At 38.6% G+C, this 21,583-nt stretch overlaps 1 pseudogene; it reads left to right on the plus strand.

The window, feature by feature from the left end:
• Nucleotides 1-6,890: 6,890 nt before the first annotated feature.
• On the plus strand, nucleotides 6,891-7,799 carry LOC105609875 (olfactory receptor 5H2-like; annotated as a pseudogene).
• The last annotated feature ends 13,784 nt before the right edge of the window (nucleotides 7,800-21,583 follow it).

A 21,583-nucleotide genomic window follows, 5' to 3' on the forward strand; every position in this document is an offset into this window, starting at 1 on the left:
TTTAGAACAGTTAGCAGTGGCCACAGGACTGGAAAAGGTCAGTTTTCATCCCAATCTCAAAGAAGGGCAATGCCAAAGAATGTTCAGACTACCACACAGCTGTATTCATTTCACATGCTAGCAAAGTAATGCTCAAAATTCTCCAAGCTGAGAGCTTCCAGATGTTAAAGCTGGATTTAGAAAAAGCAGAGGCACCAGAGATAAAATTGCTAACATCTGTTGGATCATAGAAAAAGCAAGAGAATTCCAGAAAAACACCTACTTCTGCTTCATTGACTATGCTGAAGACTTTGACTGTGTGGATCACAACAAACTAGAAAATTCTCAAAGAGATGGGAATTCCAGACCACCTTACCTGCCTCCTGTGAAACATGCATGCAGGTCAAGAAGCAACAGTTAGAACTGGACATGGAACAATGAACTGGTTCCAAATTGGGAAAGGAGTATGTCAAGGGTGTATATTGTTACCCCACTTATTTAACTTATATGCAGATTACATCATGTGAAAATCCCAGGGTGGATGAAGCATAAGTTGGAATCAAGGTTGCCGGGAGAATTATCAATAACCTCAGGTATGCAGATGACACCACCCTTATGGCAGACAGGGAAAAGGAACTAAACAGCCCCTTGATGAAGGTGAAAGAGGAGAGTGAAAAAGCTGGCTTAAAACTCACCTTGAAAAAACTAGGATCATGCCATCCAGTCCCATCACTTCGTAGCAAATAGATGAAGAAACAATGAAAACAGAGAAAGACTTTATTTTGAGGGGGGCTCCAAAATCACTGCAGATGGTGAGTGCAGCCATGAAATTAAAAGGCGCTTGCTCCTTGGAAGAAAAGCTATGATAAACCTAGACAGCATATTAAAAAGCAGAGACATTACTTTGCCAACAAAGGTCCATGTTGTCAAAGCTATGATTTTTCCAGTAGTCATGTATGGATGTGATAGTTGGACCATAGATAAGGCTGAGCACCAAAGAATTGATGGTTTTGAACTGTGGTGTTGGAGAAGACTCTTGAGTGTTCCTTGGACTGCAAGGAGATCAAACCATTCAATTCTAAAGAAAATCAATCCTGAAAATTTGTTGGAGGAACTTCTGTTGAGAAGCAATCTCCAGTATTTTGGCCACCTGATTTGAAGAGCTGACTGATTAGAAAAGACCCTGATTCTAGGAAAGATAGCTGACAGGAGGAGATGGGAATATCAGAGGACAAGATGGATGGATGGCATCATCCACTCAATGGACATGAGTTTAAACAAACTTTGGGAGATGGTGAAGGACAGGGAAGTTTGGTGTGTTTCTCTCCATGGGATTGCAAAGCATTGGACATGCCTGAGCAACTGAACAACAATTGAATGATGACAAGGTTACTCGAGAAAGAGTAACTAGTGTCCAGTCATTGGGTCATCTTAATCACTTAATATCCTATTCTGCTGAGGTCACTATATATATATATATATTTTGTGTGTGTGTGAACATTCACATGGGACACAAATATCTTCATGTTTGTGCCCATTTAGAGAAATTATTAACAAAACTCTTTTACAGATTTCCTTGTCATCAATTTCCAGTCATTTTCCTTCAAAGGCTTTGAACGTCCCACCAAACCACTGGCCAAAGCCAATGAATGGGTATATATTCACACATCTGTCCATTTCTCCAGAATAAATTGAACAACCAGGTGCAATGATTACAGTTCTGCTCGCTGGAATGTTTTCCCATCACCAGTGTCCTTCAGGGATGTCAAGGAGAGGAGTTTCAGTGCAACAGCTATTCACTTTCTGATGCTGTCAGGTTAGGTTGCTTCCATGTCCTGGCTCTTGTAAATAGTGCAGCTGTGAACATTGGGCTGCATGTATTATTTGAATCGTGATTTTCTTGGGTATATACCCAGGAGTGGGATTGCTGGGTCATATGGTAATTGAATGTTTCGTTTTTTAAGAAACCTCCATACTGAGTGGTTGTCTACTTTTACACTCACAAGAATAGGGCATGGAGGTTCCCTTTTCTCCATACCCTCTGCAGCATTTATTCTTTGTAGATTGACGATGGCCATTCTGACCTGTGTGAAGTGATGCCTCATTGTATTAATATTTTTGATTTGCATTTCTCAAGTAATTAATGATGTTGAGCATCTGTTCACTTGTTTGTTGGCCATCTGTATGTCTTTGCATAAATGTCTATTTAGACATAAATGTCTAATAGGTCTCTGCCCATTTTTTATTGGGTTGTTTGCTTTTTGATATTGAGCTGCTTGTATATTTTGGAGATTAATCCTTGTCCATTGCTTTGTTTGCAAATATTTCCTACTATTCTGAGGGTTGTCTTTTCAACTTGTTTATAGTTTACTTTGCTGTGAAAAAGCTTTTGAGTTTCATTCAATTCCATTTATTTATTTTTGTTTTTATTTTCATGACTCTAAGAGGTGGGTCAGAAAAGATCTCGCTGAAATTTATGTCACAGTTCTGCCTATGTTCTCCTCTAAGAGTTCCATTGTGTCTGACCTGACATTCAGGTTAATCTATTTTGAGTTCATTTGTGTGTATGGTGTTAGGGAGTGTACTAGTTTCAACGCACTGTGGTACCTGAACGGGAGGGAAGTCCAAAAGGGAGGAGGTAAATATATATGTATGACTGGTTCATTTTGCTATACAGTAGAAACTAATACAACATTCTAAAGCAGCTATATGCCAACAAAAACTAATTTAAAAACTGAACTCTCTATAGTGACTGCTTCTTATGATTTCAGAGTCTATAATTTCCTGTGTAACAATCTGAATTTTTCATAAATGTCCAAGCTCAAAATGCCCAGGAGAAAATCTTAGGTTTGTCCTAATGGGAGTCCATGGGATCTATCAGGGGAATTTTATTAACAGTTCTTCAATCACACTTTTTCTGCCAAAAGAACACAGTTATAAAACTGGTTGAGTCTTGTGTTCCAAACAAATTCATATAAAAAGCATTTTCCTGAGCTTGGAAAGTGAAACCTCCAAAATGAATCAATGTGCAAAATATTGCTGCTGGTGTTCTTGTCAAAGCAGTACTTTTGCACTATTTTCTACTTTGAAAAGTCAAACACTAAAAGGTTGTCAACTTTGGTAGCTATAGGTAAGACAGAACGATTTCTATAACATCTATTTTTAAAACTGATGTTAAAATACTGTTAAATTTTATACTAATTTGATTTGGTTTACAAAATGCCAACAAAGACAGTTGAGAATGGAAAACAAATAGTGAATAATCTGTCTATTTTATTATTATGAGTCAAATCTAGATGAGCAAAATAGATTTAAGACTGTTTGTAGTCTTTAATGATACATAATTATATGATTAATTATAACGATTTCATAGGATATGTTTTGGAGAACTAGAACATTAAAAAAATAAATGTGAGTTTACAGAATCATAATCCTTCCTCTGTAAGAAATCCTTCTGATAATTTTGCTCAAGATATATATCCCATTAACTACATTCTTTGATTGATTTTTAAGTTAAATCACTGAAATAATAACCTCTCTTTCCTTTAACCCAATTCTGACAGCAATTTGTTTGGAAATAAAATAATTTCATTGAAATATAATTTCATACATATATATGAAATTGATTTTATACACACATATATATACACACACTCACAAAGGTTGCAGGTATGTGTGTGTATGTATATATATATATTTGTGTGCATATATATGTATATATATATGTATATAAAACTGTATGCAGAAAGTGCTTCCTAAGTGCTCTTTCAAATTTATGGCTCAAGTACCTACACATTAAATTGAAATTTTTTGTTTGTTGAATTGTTTAAAATTATATAGAAGAAAGCACATTCAAACAAATATATATTTAGCAACTGCAGCTGTTGCCACTGTTTATTTACATTGCCTGTATTACTATTCCAGGCTGGGGGTTAAATTGTTTTTCTATAAAACTGGTAGGGCAATAAGTACTCTCAATTAAATCCAGCTTCTAGAGAATGTCACCTCTCTGTGACAACAGACAGTCTAAGTAGAGGTAGCATATTTATTAACAATAGAAATTTATAAAGTAAATTATCTTGTCAAACCAGTGAATTAATCTGGTTTGACATGTTCATAACTAGCTAATAATCTGGTTCAAATGATTGTGAAATAAGTGAATACTTATTATTACTATTCAGTTCAGTTGCTCAGTCATGTCCAACTCTTTGCAACTCCATGGACTGCAGCACGCCAGGCCTCCCTGTCCATCACCAACTCCCGGAGTCCACCCAAACCCATGTCCATTGAGTCGGTGATGCCATCCAAACATCTCATCCTCTGTCATCCCCTTCTCCTCCTGCCCTCAATCTTTCCCAGCATCAGGGTCTTTTCAAATGAGTCAGTTTTTCACATCAGGTGGCCAAAGTATTGGAGTTTCAGCTTCAACATCAGTATTTCCAATGAATATTCAGGACTGATCTTTAGGATGGACTGGTTGGATCTCCTTGCAGTCCAAGGGACTCTCAAGAGTCTTCTCCAACACCACAGTTCAAAAGCATCAATTCTTTGACACTCAGCTTTCTTTATAGTCCAAATCTCACATCCATACATGACCACTGGAAAAACCACAGCCTTGACTAGACAGACTTTTTTCACAAAGTAATGTCTCTGCTTTTTAACATGCCATCTAGGTTGTTCATAACTTTCCTTCCAAGGAGTAAACGTCTTTAATTTTATGGCTGCCATCACCATCTGCAGTGATCTTGGAGCCCAGAAAAATAAAGTCAGCCACTGTTCCCACTCTTTCCCCATCTATTTGCCATGAAGTGATGGGACCAGATGCCATGATTTTAGTTTTCTGAATGTTGAGCTTTAAGCCAACTTTTTCACTCTCCTCTTTTACTTTCATCAAGAGGCTCTTTAGTTCTTCTTCACTTTCTCCCATAAGGGTGGTGTCATCTGCATATCTGAGGTTATTGATATTTCTCCTGGCAATCTTGATTCCACCTTGTGCTTCCTCCAGCCCAGTGTTTCTCATGATGTACTCTGCATATAAGTTAAATAAGCAAGGTGACAATATTCAGCCTTGACGTACTCCTTTTCCTATTTGGAACCAGTCTGTTGTTCCATGTCCAGTTCTAACTGTTGTTTCCTGACCTGCATACAGATTTCTCAAGAGGCAGGTCAGGTGGTCTGTATTCCCATCTCTTTCAGAATTTTCCACAGGTTGTTGTGATCTATACAGTCCAAGGTTTTGGCATAGTCAAAAAAGCAGAAATAGATGTTTTTCTGGAACTCTCTTGCTTTTTCAATGATCCAGAAGATGTTGGCAGCTTGATCTCTGGCTCCTCTGCCATTTCTAAAACCAGCTTGAACATCAGGATGTTCACAGTTCACATATTGCTGAAGACTGGCTTGGAGAATTTTGAGCATTACTTTGCTAGTGTGTGAGATGAGTGCAATTGTGTGGTAGTTTGAGCATTCTTTGGCATTCCCTTTCTTTGGGATTGGAATGGAAACTGACATTTTCCAGTCCTGTGGCCACTGCTGAGTTTTCTAAGCTTGCTGGCATATTGAGTGCAGCACTTTCACAGCATCATCTTTTAGGATTTGAAATAGCTCCACTGGAATTTCATCACCTCCACTAGCTTTGTTTTTAGTGATGCTCCCTAAGGCCCACTTGATTTCACATTCCAGGATGTCTGGCTCTAGGTGAGTGATCACACCATCATGATTATCTGGGTCATGAAGATTTTTTTTGTACAGTTCTGTGTATTCTTGCCACCTCTTCTTACTATCTTCTGCTTCTGTTAGGTCCATACCATTTCTGTCCTTTATTGAGCCCATCTTTGTGTGAAATGTTCCCTTGGTATCTGTAATTTTCTTGAAGAGATCTCTAGTCGTTCCCATTCTGTTATTAGCTACCTTTACAATTCCCAAATCATTATTTCTATTATGCTCGTATGGAATCATAATGCTTAGTACATATCACCTGGATTGTCAGAGGTTGCTCCTTCCAAAAACTTGCCACCACATCTGAGTTTTCAATCTGAATATTTGGTGACTTTTTACCTGGTAATCAAGTAACTCTTATGACTTTCTCTCTTTTACTAACCACGCTTTTACATCTAATATGTCTGCAAGTGCTAGTGGTTCTACATTCTGATTTACTTTGAACTATCTGTTTGAATTCCTCATCACCCCAATGTCAAAGCACACATGGAATTATATTTCTGCATATTATTTTCATCACCTAGGAAACATTAATAAAATTACTAGATAACATTCATGACCTAGAGAATCAACTTTGATAATAATACCTCAGAATCTATTTTGTACCCCTCCTTCTCCAGACACTTCTAATGTGTAATCTGTTGTAAGAATCACTGATCAATAGTCACAGCTTCCAGATTAGTACTTCTGATCCTAGGCTACATCCCCTGAAGTCTGCTTTATTCACCCAGTTATTTAACTTTAAAAATAACTGAGGATGCATCTCTATGTTTTAAAATTTTTCAGCTTGTCTATTCCTTAAAGAATAAAATTCAATAAAGTTTCATTAGTGTTCAATTTATTTTATAATCAGGCCCTTCTAACATCTTAATTTGACACTATATCCATGCCCTAAACACGTTTCCTCAATCTCATTTAATAATCCCCCATAAATTCGATCATGTTCAGAATGTCTTTCTCTTCTTCTACATCCATTCATACCTGTACATTTTTTGAACTGAAATAATTACATTATTCCAGTAAAATGATTTCTGCAAATACTTTTCAAGCATTTGGTAAGAGTAAATAAAATAAAGAGCATTCAAGCTTGGTATATGGCTCTATTCATATTACCCTAACCAAACTTCCTTTTCAAAATTCTTGAGAAATGTCTCCTCCTTTACTGCCTTGTATTTCAGATGCAATCTATTAATGATATGGAAACAAAAAATGCAACAGAGCTGACAGAGTTCATTTTCACAGGACTTACACATCAACCAAAGTGGCAAGTGCCCCTGTTTCTGCTGTTCTTGATAATATACCTCATCACCATCATGGGAAACCTTAGTCTAATCACTCTCCTCTGCAATGACCCTCAACTTCACATCCCCAGGTACTTATTCCTAGGGAACCTGGCACTTGTGGATATTTGGTTATCCTCCACAGTGACCCCCAAGATGCTGCTCAACTTCTTTGCCATGAGCAAAATGATCTCTTTTTCTGAATGCAAGATACATTTTTTTTCCTTTGTAATCTGTGTAATACAGAATGTTTTCTGTTGGCAACTATGGCATATGATCATTATGTGGCCATATGCAAACCACTAATTTATCCAGTGATCATGACCAACAGACTGTTTCATCATATTTTGGTGGTCTGCTTCATGCCACACTTCATAATGTTTTTTTTTACTCAGATTAACCTTCTGCAATTCCAACACAGTATATCACTTTTACTGTGACATTATACCCCTGTTTAAGATTTCTTGTACTGACCCTTCTATTAACATTCTGTTAGTATTCATTTTTGCTGGGTCAATACAGACACTCACCATTTCTATTGTTCTTATCTCTTATGCACTAGTTCTCTGTACAGTTTTGAAAAAGAAGTCTTTACAAGGCATAAGGAAGGCCTTCACTTGTGGAGCCCACCTCATATCTGTCTCTTTACACTATGAGCCTCTTCTCTTCATGTCTGTGCTCCCTGGATCTTTACAAGAAAATGATTAAGATATGATGGACTCCCTCTTTTACACTATCATTCCCTTCTTAAATCCAATTATCTACAGCCTCAGAAATAAGAAAGTCATAAATTCACTGGCAAAAATGTTGATAAGAAATGCTTAAAATTCATATTACTATCTGTCCTCTGGTTAAAATAGTCATATAATTGTGGAGATCTGATGTTGCTATTTGTAGTTTTGCATATAAGTTTGTTCCTCTTATAACTATCCTAGAATTTTAATGACTCACTAAGGTGGGATTTCTAGTAAACATCTTAAAATATGCAAATATGTAACTCAAAACCAAGAATAAAGATACATTTTAATCAAGTGTTCGTGTAATATTAGAAAAATTAAGGAGGAGAGAAATTATCATAGTTCACACATATATTCTCAGTGTGGCTTTATAAATGCATTAAGCAATACAATAGTATAATCACTAAAGAAAATGTAATATAATGTCCTTGATAGCAAAAGCTCTGTGTAGTCTAGGGACTTACATTACATTTAATTTTATAGTAAAGTTAGGATTGTTTATGAGTGAATGGAGGACAATTGCAGGACTTTGTGTCTATAAATAATCGAGAGAGAATTGAAATGAATACTTTAAATGAAGTAAAAGTGCAAGGCTTATTATCAATCTTGTGATGAGCCCATGAAGATTACTAGGCCTACAATGGTTACTGAATGTCAGATCACCTTCCTGTTGTTCAGTCGGTCAGTTGTATCCAACTTTATGTGACCCTACGGACTGCAGCACACCAGTCACAACAATTGCAAGTATCATATACCTAAAGTGATTAATCTTGCTCTACTTAGCAAGAGGATTATCTCCTGTTATATATTAAGAGAAACTCTTTAGGTAGATGTTTGGATTAACAATTAAACAGTATAAGTAAAAATATCATTATTACATATATCCAAAAGTGAAGCTCACAAGATTAGACCAACTCATTTATCTTGTTTTTGTTCCCTAAGGGACATCCCCAAGCCTCAGAAATGGAGTGAATAATCACAGTCCAGATACTTTTATTATTTTTCACTATAGGATCCATGTTATTGCATATTGCCCTGGATTGTTATTTTGTTGCTGTATAATATTCCCATTGCTCTATATGTTATCTAATTTTTTTTTCCCTGTAAGTTATCTAAATTTCTGTTTGTTCACAAACTGTTATGAATCAAAGCCTATATTTCTAATATAGGCAACTGGTGCATATTTCTTTGATAACCACAAAAATTTGATTCTATAACTGGATTTTTGTTTGAATGAAAAGGTTGAGCACAATGTATCACCTACCAAGTTCTTCTTTAGATTGGGTAGGTATGAAATAAACACTGGAGGCCTGTCAGATGACAGACTTCCTTTGGAGCCTTCTCTTCAATATGTCTAATCTATAGATTCTAGTGCTCTGATGTATGTTTCAGAAAAATCCATACTAACTTATGCCTTCTAAAATTCATTAAAATTTCTTCACTGATGTGTTCCCATTTTAATTTCTGTTAAAGTGGGTTTTTTTTCATTTTGTATATCATATAAGTCATTGCTGTGGAATGTTGGGAAAGATGTAAAATATAAACCCTTACAAAGCTTACATTTTAGAAGTATTGTCCAGATATCTTTAAAAAAAGAAACTATGAAATGACATATGTATTATTTAATGTTAGTGAGATGTAAAAGCTATCAGGCTACATTCATCCAGTTGTCTGAAATACTGATGATATCAGATGAAAACACTACTTGGAAACACAAATAATACAACAGAAATACTCTTTATTATGAAGATGTATCAATTATTTAATCTTGATATTTAAGAGAATTTATAGCTCCTCTGCCTTATATACATGGATAAATATTTTTTTCTCCTCATTTTACAACACTTTGTGATATTGAGAAGTTGCTGACAACATTATCCTTTACAGTGTTCAGAACATCAATACAATCACAAGGTAAGTAAAAACAAACTCTACTAAATCTAGAACCATATTTCTCAGTCTGAGTTGTGAATTGCTGTTGTGTTGTTATTCAATTGTGAAGTCATGTTCAACTCTTTGTGACTCCATGGAATGCAGCACACCAGCTCTGTCCTCTATCTCCTGGAGTCTGGTCAAATTCATGTCCACTGAACTGGTGATGCCAACCAACCATCTCATCCTCTGCCACCCCCTTCTCCGGCAGGAAAGGAAAAGATTGCCTTCAATTTGCCCCAGCATCAGGGTTTATTTCAATGAGTCAGCTCTTTGCATCAGGTAAACAAAATACTGGAGCTTCAGTTTCAGCGTCAGTCCTTTCAATGAATATTCAGAATTTATCTCCTTTAGGATTAACTGATTTGATCTCCTTGCTGTACCAGGGACTCTGAAATCTTTTCCAGCACCACAACATGAAAGCATCAGCTCTTCAGCACTCAGCCTTCTTTGTGGTTCAACTCTCACATCTGTATGTAACTACTGGAAAAGCTACAGCTTTGACTATATGGACCTTTGTTGGCAAATGGGTATCTTTGTTTTTTAATAAGCTGCCTAGGTTTGTCATGGCTTTCCTTCCAAGGAGTAAGCATCTTTTAATTTCATGGCTGCAGTAAACATTCTCAGTGATTCTGGAGCCCAAGAAAATAAAATCTGTCACTGCTTCCACTTTTTTCCCTTCTATTTTCCATTATGGGATGAGATGGGATGCCATGATCTCAGTTTTACTAATCTTGAGTTTCACGCCTCCTCTTTCACCTCTTTCACCCTCATCAAGAGGCTCCTCAGTTCCTCTTTGCACTTTCTGCCATTAGAGTGGTATATCTGCATATCTGAGGTTGTTTATATTTCTCCCAGAAGTCTTGATTCCAGCTTGTGAGTCATTCAACCCAGCATGTCACATGATGTACTCCGCATATAAGTTAAATAAGCAGGTGAGAGTATACAGCTTTGACATACTCATTTTCTAATTAGAAACCAGTCCATTGTTTCATATCCAGTCCTAACTGCTGCTTCTTGATCTGCATACAGGTGTCTCAGAAGACATGTAAGGTGGTCTGATGTTCCCATCTCTTTAAGAATTTGCCACAGTTTGTTGTGATCTACACAGTCAAAGGCTTTAGTGTAGTCAATGAAATAGAAGTTTTTCTGGAATTCCCTTGCTTTCTCTATGATCCAACAAATATTGGGAATTTGACCTCTGGTTCCTCTGCTTTTCTAAACCCAGCTTGTATATCTGGAAGTTCTCACTTCACATCCTGCTGATGGATTCACACATAGCTTGAAGAATTTTGAGCATAACCTTGCTAACACGTGAAGTGAATGCAATTGTATGATAGTTTGAACATTCTTTGACATTCCTTCTTTGGAATTGACTACCCAAGTACTGCATTTCAGACTCTTTTGTTGACTATAAGGGCTACTCCCTTTCTTCTAAGGGGTTTTTGCCCTCAATAGTAGATATAATGGTCATCTTAATTAAATTCACCCATTCTCTTCCATTTTAGTCCACTGATTCCTAAGATGTTGAGGTTAACTTTTGCCATCTCCTGTTTGACCACATCCAATTTACCTTGATTCATAGACCTAATATTTCAGGTTCTTATGCAATACTGTTCTTTATAGCATCAGACTTAACTTTCACCACCAGACACCAGACACATCCACAACTGAGTGTCATTTCTGCTTTGGCCCAGCCTCTTCATTCTTTCTGGAACTATTGGTAATTGTTCTCCACTCTTCCCCAGTAGCATATTGGACAGCTTCTGAGCTTGGGGGGGGGGGTGTCATCTTTGTCACCCCAAAAAATATCATATCATTTTTCCTTTTCATAGTGTTCATGGGGTTCTTGTAGCAAGAAATCTGGAGTGGTTTGCCAGTCGCTCCTCCAGTGAACCATGTTTTGTGAGGACTCTCTGCTATAATCTGTCCATCCTGGGTGGCCCTGCATGGCATGGCTCATAGCTTCATTAAGTTTCCACAGCCTCTTTGCCACGGCAAGGCTGTGATCCCTGAAGCAGAGCAAATCCTATCTGAGAAACAGTACTATGTACTGGATGTAGATTAAAAAAATATCCTTCTGAACTTTGAACTTTCTGGTATTATCATACAGGAAATTTTGTAACTTAGTTCTAAAAGTCCATTGTATCTTTCACTCAAATTAGCTGCTTCAGAATTTTAGGGAACAGGATAAGACAAGTGAATTTAATAATAATGGAGCCATTATGACATTTCATTTGCTATGAAGGAAATTCCTTGATCAGAGGCAATGAAATGTGGAATGAAATGCACCATGACAGTGGATAAGGAATCCTGTAAGTGCACAGACGGTTGTTTCAGCAGAAGCACTGCCTGTAGGGGAGGCAAATCTGTATCTAGAGTAAATATCTATTCTAGTAAGAACAAAACACCAACTCTTTCTTGATGGAAAACTGTCAAAGTAATCAACCTACCACCATGTAGCTGGCTAACCACCCCCATTAATGGTGAAATATTGGGGACTCAATGCTGTAATCTATACTGGCAAATGGAGCACTCTGACATGACCTTAGGCAAGCTGTCCATGTTAAGTGGAAGTTAATGATGTAGGAGTCACATGTAACCTTTGTTCTTATCATCATTTTGCCTTTTTCATGAGCTTATCTGGTGATGACAAGTGTGGCTGGAGAAAGAGGTTTACTGGTGACCATAGAATGGTTTTCAGCTACAAGTATTTTTAAAAAATACATTACTTTATATTCCTAGAGTCTTGTGCAGGTCACAAGATCAGACCAGTTCATTTGTCTTATTTTAATTTCTCTGAAGCATTCTCAGTTCTAGGAAAATGGAGTGGATTGATCACTTTCAAGTTGCTTTTAATCTTCTCCCTAAAGATTCATTTTAATTGTATATGTCTATAGTTTGTCGATTATTATTGGTATACAATGTTTCCATTGTTCAGACGGCTTCCTGTCAATTATGTGGATTTTTGCTTTTTCATACACTGTAGTGACTCAAACACTAACTGAAAGTGCAGGCTAAATGTATGCATTTTCTTCTACTGTCATTAAGGACATTTCCTAATGGATTTTTCTTTGAATGAGAAGTCTCATGTCAAGTTATGAGTATATGAGTGGGCTGTATAACCTATCAAGTCTTAATTTAGCTTGGTGAGTACCGAACAGACAGTTGGAGGCTTCCAAGAAACTCAGACCTCCTTGTAGCCTTTTCCTACAGATGTTTGGTCTACAGACTCCTCTGTTCTGACCTTCAGTACAATTCAAACCGCTTTATGCCTTCCAGAAATTATCAAAATAGTCAAATGATGTGATTCCACTCACCTTCTGTTACAGATTTATTAATTGAGTACATTATTTTTCATTAGAGTGGCACATTAAGAAAGAGGTAAAATATACACTTTTGAAAAATCCAGATTTCAGAAAACATATTTCACATATAAAGAATATATATTCTGTATTTAGAGAATATGATTCCTTTAAAAAGATACTTTGAAAATCAATCTGTATTGTTTACCAGTTATTTAGGTGTTTAGCATGATACCATTTTTCTAAATTCAGCCAGTTGCCTGCAACACTGCTGGAGACTGAAGACAGCAAGTGTCGTAATTCAAAAGAAGGCCTGAGACAGGAGGGCCGATGGTATAGATTCCTGTCTGAGTACAAAGTCTTGAGAATCAGGATCACCTAGAGCACCTAAAGATCAGTGTCAACCAGGCAAGCAGAAACTGAATTCAACCGTCCTTTGCCTTGCTGTTACATTCAGACCCCTAGCAGACTGGATGATGTCCGGGTACACTGGGAGGATCACGTGCTTTACTCAGTCCACCACTTCCATACTAATCACTTCTGGAAACAGTCTCACAGACACACTCCAAAATAATGTTTAATCAGATTAATGGACAGCCCACATCCCAGCCATGTTGACACATAAAACTAACCTTAAAATCTATCCATAATCACCGTGGCACCCATACATATCTCCTAAAGCCATATGTTATCTCCACATATAAGAAGAATAAAGTTATAGTCCGCCTAACATAACACACCCATTTGTGGATAATGGAAAAGGTACTATCTCCTTCCCCAGGAAAGTAGGTAAATCCTTTGAGTGATATTTATTTCTCTCCATGATAAATGGTAACTTAAATACTATAATGGCAAATGGACAACCCTCAACCTCTATACTATACAGTCAGGATATCCTATGCACATGCCAAGGAAAGGAGACTGGAAAGAAAACTAAGACATTTACCCTCAATTCAGTTCAGTTCAGTTCAGTTCAGTTGCTCAGTCATTTGCTTTACACATACACAAATGTATCCACATCACACTAAGAAAGAAACCTCTTGGCAATTACTGTCCTCATATCTGTAACAGCTCACATGATTGTAGCTGATATTTATTTTGTAGCTGATATTTTAAGTGAATTAGTTCTCTACATAGTCTATATTCCTATTGGCTTCAGGAAGGCTCTCAGATGAACACTGTTCTTCACCTGGTAGGGTAGAGCAAGCTTTCATTCCTGAAGAGTCTGAGCCATTAGAAGTACTGTCTGACTTGTTTGTTGAAGTTGTTCAATGACCTTAATCATGGGAATGAAAACACTGAGAGACTAGAGAATCTTCTCTACTCCAGACATTCTTTTCCTTACTCCCTTTGTAGAATAATCTAACTGCGTTCTGGTAGTTGTCATCAATCACCTCGGCCACCACAGAATTTCTTTTTTGTCTGCTGATTCGGAGGAATGCAGACCCAAGGTACTGAGTGTCAATCTACCTTCAGCTCAGTGGAATCATGGTTTTGTGTCCCGGTGGAAACATTCCTCCCTCTGTAAGTCAGAGTGTAAGGCCAGAAGGACAGAAAAACACAGAAACAAGAAACGAATATTCTGTAGGAGTTTTTAGAGTTAATAGTGACTGATGCCACTCCCATTTTCGCTCCTTGATTTCTAGACCCATTAATCTGCTATGGGTGAAACAGTATAACATACTGGTGGTTGGTTCAGAGATTCGCCATTCTATCAAACTGCATGCTTTAGAATGATGGGGGATAGAGTAAGACCAGTGATTTTCACAAGTACGGGCACACTGCCACACTTATTTTTGCTCTGAAGTGAATTCCTTGACCAGAATCAGTGCTATTAAGAATACTGTGACAGAGATTCCCTGGTGGTTCAGTGGTAAAGAATCCATCTGCCAATGCAGGAGACATGGGCTCTGAGGCTGGGAAAGATGAAGGCAGGAGGAGAAGGGCTGAAAGGGCATGAGATGGTTGAATGGCATCACTGACTCAATGGACACGAGTTTGAGCAAACTCTGGGAGACAGTGAGAAACAGGGGAGCCTGGCATGCTGCACTCCATGGGGTTGCAAAGAGTTGGACATGACTGAGTGACTGAACAACAACAATGACAGTGGATAAGGAATTCTATAAGACCAAAGATGATAATATTGGCAGAAGCATCGACTGCAGGGAAGTCATTAAATCTAGACATACCTAGAGTAAGTGTATATTCCAATAAGAACAAAGGACTCCCACTTCAGATGTAACCACGCTGCCACCAGATACACAGCTGATCATGCTAATGAATGGTGGTGCCACACCAAGGGCTTAATGTTGGGTCGACTGCTGACTGACTGGGTACCCAGCAGTGGCCAAAATGAAGCTGGACTTAGGAAGGGGAATAAATGTTGTTGAGCCTATCAATAACCTCTGTCCCTACCACCTTGGCCACTTAATTTGGGAGCCCACTGAGTGGTGACTGAGGTGCTTGAGAAAGATTGACTGGTGTCTATACATCGTATGTTTAATTCCTCAGTTGTGTCTGACTCTGCAACCGCATGGACTGTAGCCCACCAGGTTCCTCTCTCCATGGGATTCTCCAGGCAAGAAAATTGGAGTGGGTCTCCATTGCCTTATCCATGGGAGCTTCCTGACCCAGAGACAGAACCCAGGTCTCCTGCACTACAGGTGGATTCTTTACCATCATCTTAATCACTTAGTGATAATATCCTGTTCTACTGAGATCACTTTTTTGGGTGAACATTTGCATGGGACACAAATACCTTCATGTTTTTTGCCCATTCAGAGAGATCTATTAACATAACTCTTCTACAAATCGCTTTGTCATTGATTTCCTATCATAGTCCTTCAAAGTCAATGAATATTCCACCAAACCACTGGCCACAATCAATAAATTGGCATATAATCACACAACTGTCCATTTCTCCCCCCAACCAAAGTGTACCATCAGGTGCAACAGTCAAAGACCTGCTCACTGGAAAGCTCTTCCTTCACCACTGTCCTCTGCAATGCCACAGAGAGGAGCTGTAGTGCCGCAGCTGTCCACTTTATGATGGTGCCTGCACACCATTCAGAACCATCCGTAAATCAGGCCTCAGTCTTCTTGGTCAACTACTCATAAGGACGCAGGCCCAGGCTGGGAGACAGAAGCCATTGCAGCAAGAGTGAAGGCAAATAGAGTTTGGACCACTGCTTTAGTAACTTACTTGTGCCCTTAGGGCCTGAACCTGCTTGATCAAGTTTATATATACTAATTTCATTTGATGAAGAAATGCTTCTGTGCATACCCAACTGCATGGAAAGTGACAGGGATACTATTCAGCTTAGCAAGGGCAGCTCTGGTATCATGGAAAATTGATGGCCATGGTTAAACATTCTTTTCCTCCTAAGGCCCACTAGCAGGCCAACGGTTGTTTCTCTAAATTAGCGTAGTTATCTAGAGGATGGCAGTGCTCTGCTCAGAATTCTAAGGGCATGCACTATGACCCACCTCCAGAAGTCTGTCAAAGGTGCCGAGCTCTTCCACTGCCACCTCCAGAACCACTGCTTGTGCTGGAGACGGCCCACGAGCACAACAGCTTTTACATTAGCCTTGATATGTTGGAAAGCCTCCTCTCCTGAAGAGAAGTGAGGTCGTTCAGTCGTGTCAGACTCTGTGACCCCATGGACTTTAGCCTACCAGCCTCCTCTGTCCTTGGGATTTTGCAGGAAAGAATACTGGAGTGGGTTGCCATTTCCTTCTCCAGGAGATTTTCCCAACCCAGGGATTGAACCCATGTCTCTCGCATTGTAGGTGGACGCTTTACCGTCTGAGCCACCAGGGAAGTCCCTTCTCTCCTGGCTTCACTCAAAACTAGTAGCCCTTCCTGTCACTTGGTAAATGCGCTGGAGGAATACACCCGGATAAGAATAATATTGCCTCAGAAATCCATAGAGGCTTCTTATTGTGAGGCTAATCTTTTTGTGCTTATGAGAGCACAGTGAACAAAAGGTTACATTTGGTTACAAGAGATTCCCACCTTTCCTCACCTTTCTTCATCTGCTACTCAAACCCTTATCACCCAATTTTCTGTCAGTCTGGAGGTTTCTGCTTTTCTTTGTCTGTCGATGAACTCCTGCTGTTTACAAGATGCGTGATTTCCTGGTTCCTGCCCCCATTTCGCTGCTCTTCCCTAGCTACCCGCATGCTGTAACATTCCCCCTCAAGAAGTCTGGGCCCTTAAAATCTTTTACTCATCATGCACCGAAGCCAAGACACTTCTTTGTTGTTGTTCAGTAGCTTAGTAGTGTCCAATTCTTTGCAATCCCATGGACTGCAGCACATCATGTTCCCCTGTCCTTCACTATCTCCCCGAATTTGCTCAAACTCATGTCTATCAAGTTGATGATGCCATCCAACCATTCCATTCTCTAATTCTCTTCTCCTTTTGTCTTCAGTCTTTCCCACATCAGAGTCTTTTCAGGTAGCAAAAGTATTGGCGCTTCAGCTTCAGCATCAGTTCTTCCAATGAATATTCAGGGTTGATTTCCTTTAGGATTGACTGGTTTGATTTCCTTGCTGTCGAAGGGACTCTCAAGAGTCTTCTACAACACCACAATTCAAAAGCATCAGTTTTGGGGCACTCAGCTTTCTTTATGGCCTGGCTCTCACATCTGTACATGACTACTGGAAAAACCATAGCTTTGACTATATGGACCTTTGTCGGCCAAGTAATGTCTCTGCTTTTTAATATGCTATCTAGGTTGGTCATAGCTTTCCTTTCAAGAAGCAAATGTCTTTTAATTTCATGGCTGCAGTCATCATCAATAATGATTTTGGAGCCCAAGAAAATAAAATCTGCACTGTTTCCACTTTTCCCCCTTCTATTTGCCATCAAAAGATGGGACCAGATTTCATGATCTTTGTTTTATGAATGTTGAGTTTTAAGCCAGCTTTCTTTCTCTTCTATTTTGACATAATGTCATCATTTTTCTCAATAAATGTTTAATGGCAACTTCTCTGTAAATATTTAAAGGCAAATCGGGACATGTGACCGCCATGTTCAAAATGCCTTAGTAGTTATCCGTTAAGTTCGGTAAAGAACAAAGTACCCGCCCAGCCTCTAGATCCTCTGTGATCACTCACACTGGCCTCCTTTGTCTACTTTGTCTCTACTTTGCTTCTCTCTTTGCACACAAGCTCCATTTGCCATTTTTCTTTGTTTCTGTATTGTTTCTGTAATGATCCAACTCTCTGAGATGCTAGGCATGCAAATGAAGGAAGTCTCTGAGGATGGCAAATATCCAGACACAGCACTCTGTGAGAAATGATGCCCCTCAGGAACCACCTCTGACCTACCAAAATAGAATCTGCATTCTAAGAAGATCACCAGGAGATTCATAGGAATTAAAGTTGGAGGAGCCCTGATCTTGGCTACCTACCCCTGTGGTCTTTCATTTTGCTTTTCCTTTGCTCTTCCTAGGAAGATTGCTCATCAGTTTTCACTGCAAAGTGGGGAGTTAGGTGTGGGTCTGGATGTGAGTTACAATTTCCATGAGGAGGAGGATTTTCCTGTAGTTGGCTTCTGAAGAGAATCTAGAACTTTGATGTCATTAAAATCATGTGTAGTTAATTAAAACCATACTGGCAGAATATCAAAATTCATAGATAAACTGGAGTTTGCATAAACATGTCAGAAATGTGTTCTGTGTTATGTAAATATAAGTTAATGTTTATGATTTCAGAGACTGCAATGCCCAGTGGAACAACCTGGAGTCCTCATAAATGTCCAAGTACATAATGCCCAGTGGAAAAGCTAAGTTTGTCCTAAAGGGAATCCTTGGGCACTATCTGGGGAATTTTAGTTCATCATTCCTTCCTCTTTTGGCAAAAGCATACAGTTATGCAATGGTTGACAATTCTGTTCAAAACAAGTTCATATAAACAACATTTTCCTGGGCCTGGAAAATGAAGCTCCCAAAATGAATCAGTGTGCAAAATGATGCTGCCTGTGGCATTGCAATTGCAGTGCCTGAGTTCTATTTTGTATTAATACTTCAGCAAGTCGAATGCTAAAGGGATTTCCACAATTTCTTAACAGATATTGGTGAGAGAGAATGATTTTCATAATATTCATTATTTTTTATAGAAAGTTGAAATATTATTAAATTTTTAATAATTTTGATTTGGTTTATAAGATCAAAATATCCAGTTGAAAATGGAAAACAGTGAATAATCTGCATATCTTATTATTGTGAGTAAAATCTGGACAAGCAAAATAGCTCTAGGACTACATTGTATTCTTTAATGATATAAAATTATCTGATTAAAATAATTGGAATGATTCCATAGCCCAAGTTTTGGTTACTAGACTGTTAAACAATAAAAGGCAGTTTAGGAATTTAAGTCAGAATGTTTCTTGTAAAAGAAACTTTTTTGATAATTGTATTCAAAACACTTATTTCATTTAATTAAGCAGACTCTCTGCATTTAAGTCACTTAAATAGTAAATCAATTAAACAGTAACCTCTACTTTGTAACCTACTTCTGACAACAGTTTCCCTGAAAAAAAACATATATATATAGAAAAATGCAAAAAATGTTCCTCTAGTGCTCTTTTCAGCTTTATGACTTAATAATTACCCACACATTGAGCTGAACATTTTGATTATTTAGTTTTAGGACTGCATAGAAGAAAAGTGAAAGCGAAGTCGTTCAGTTGTGTCCGACTGTTTGCAACCCCTTGGACTGTAGCCTGCCACGTTCCTCTGTCCATGGGATTGTCCAGGCAAGAATACTGGCATGGGTTGCCATTTCCTACTACAGGGGATCTTTCCAACCCAGGGATCAAACCCAGGTCTCCCGCACTGTAGGCAGACACTTTACCATCTGAGCCATCAGGGAAGTCCTGCATAGAAGAAAGACCAGTCCAAATAAACATACATTTAATAACTGCAATTATTGGCACTGATTATTTATATTGCCTGTATGAAATTCCAGTCTTTGGCTCTATTTTTCTGCTATCAAACTGGTAGAAAAGCAACAGCCGTCAAGTAAATCCATCAGAAATTCTAGGGAAAGTCGGCTCTAAGCACAGTAATAGCAATGATACTAGGCAGTGATAGTATATTTACTAACAATACAAATTTATAAGGTAAAATTAAAATGAAAGTTCCTATTCCATAGAAAAATAAACTTGGAATTTTGAATAAAAGAAAAGATTCTCAGTGCTGACAACTTCTAATAAAAATCAGATTTAAGACAATATTTAAGCCCTACCTCTAGCTTTTCCCCTTATTTCATCTGAGCCTTCCTCTGGTGCTTCCTCTCTCCCTCTTCATTGCCTTATCTTTCCTACACCTAACACTGATGTTCCTTCCCTTCTTCTCTTTCTGCTTCCTGTTTCCTTTCCACTGCCCCTTCCCCGTCTAAATTTACCATTCTGCGGCTTTATCCTTACTCCTTTCACTGGCTCCTCTCTCTCTTTTGAAAACTTTCATGATGTTGTTCCACAAGACAAGAAATCCACATCTGTTGTCCACATCTGAGATACTCTCTTTCATTTTCCTCACTACTGTCCCACTTGCTTCCCATCCATTTCTGGCCTTGACTCTATCACAAATGGAAACTGCTCTCACTAAAGCCACTTAGCCATCAGGGGACTACTAAAGTCACCACAAATCTCTTAATCCTGACATGCAGTGGTGCTGTTCACTCCTTGCCCAGCCAGAGCATTTATCTGACTTAGGCACTGTTCTTTACTTTGTTCTTCTTGAGTATTTTCCTCTCTTCACATTCCCAACACTCAGCTTCCCATTCTCTCCTGCCTCCCTGATCACCTCTGCTCAGTAGCCTTTTCTGGTCTTTCCTTCTTGTGTGAGCTGGTATTCCTGGTTGCAAGATATCTCACAATGACAATGCCACTGTTGTAGAAACAGGATGAATTCTGGTGTTGTGATACTGTGTACTTGGCTGATTTGCAACTAAAGATCTCTTTTGTTCACATTTGACCTCTTTCTCACCCTTTCATATCACAAATCTGGTGTAGGTAGGTTTGAGTTCAGTTCAGTTCAGTCACTTAGTCATGTCCGACTCTTTGCAACCCCATGAATTGTGCAGCATGCCAGGCTTCCCTGTCCATCATCAACTCCTAGAGCTTGCTCAAACACATGTACATTGTGTCGGTGATGCCATCCAACCATCTCATCCTCTGTCATCCCCTTTTCCTCCTTCCTTCAATCTTTCCCAGCATCAGGGTCTTTTCTAATGAGTCAGCCCTTTACATCAGGTGACCAAAATATTGGAGCTTCAGCATCAGCATCAGTTCTTCCAATGAATAGTCAGGACTGATTTCCTTTAGGATTGACAGGTTGGATCTCCTTGCAGTCCAAGGGACTCTCAAGAGTCTTCTCCAACACCACAGTTCAAAAGCATCAATTCTTCAGTGCTTAACTTTCTTTATAGTCCAGTTCTCACATCCATACATGACTACAGGAAAAACCATAGCTTTGACTAGATGGACCTTTGTTGGCAAAGTAATGTCTCTGCTCTTTAATATGCTGTCTAGGTTTGTCATAGCTTTTCTTCCAAGGAGCAAGCTTCTTTCAATTTCATGGCTGCAGTCACTATCTGCAGTGATTTTGGAGCCCAAGAGAATAAA

This window comes from Ovis aries, chromosome 1, assembly GCF_016772045.2.
Source record: "Ovis aries strain OAR_USU_Benz2616 breed Rambouillet chromosome 1, ARS-UI_Ramb_v3.0, whole genome shotgun sequence".
Lineage (NCBI taxonomy): Eukaryota > Metazoa > Chordata > Mammalia > Artiodactyla > Bovidae > Ovis > Ovis aries.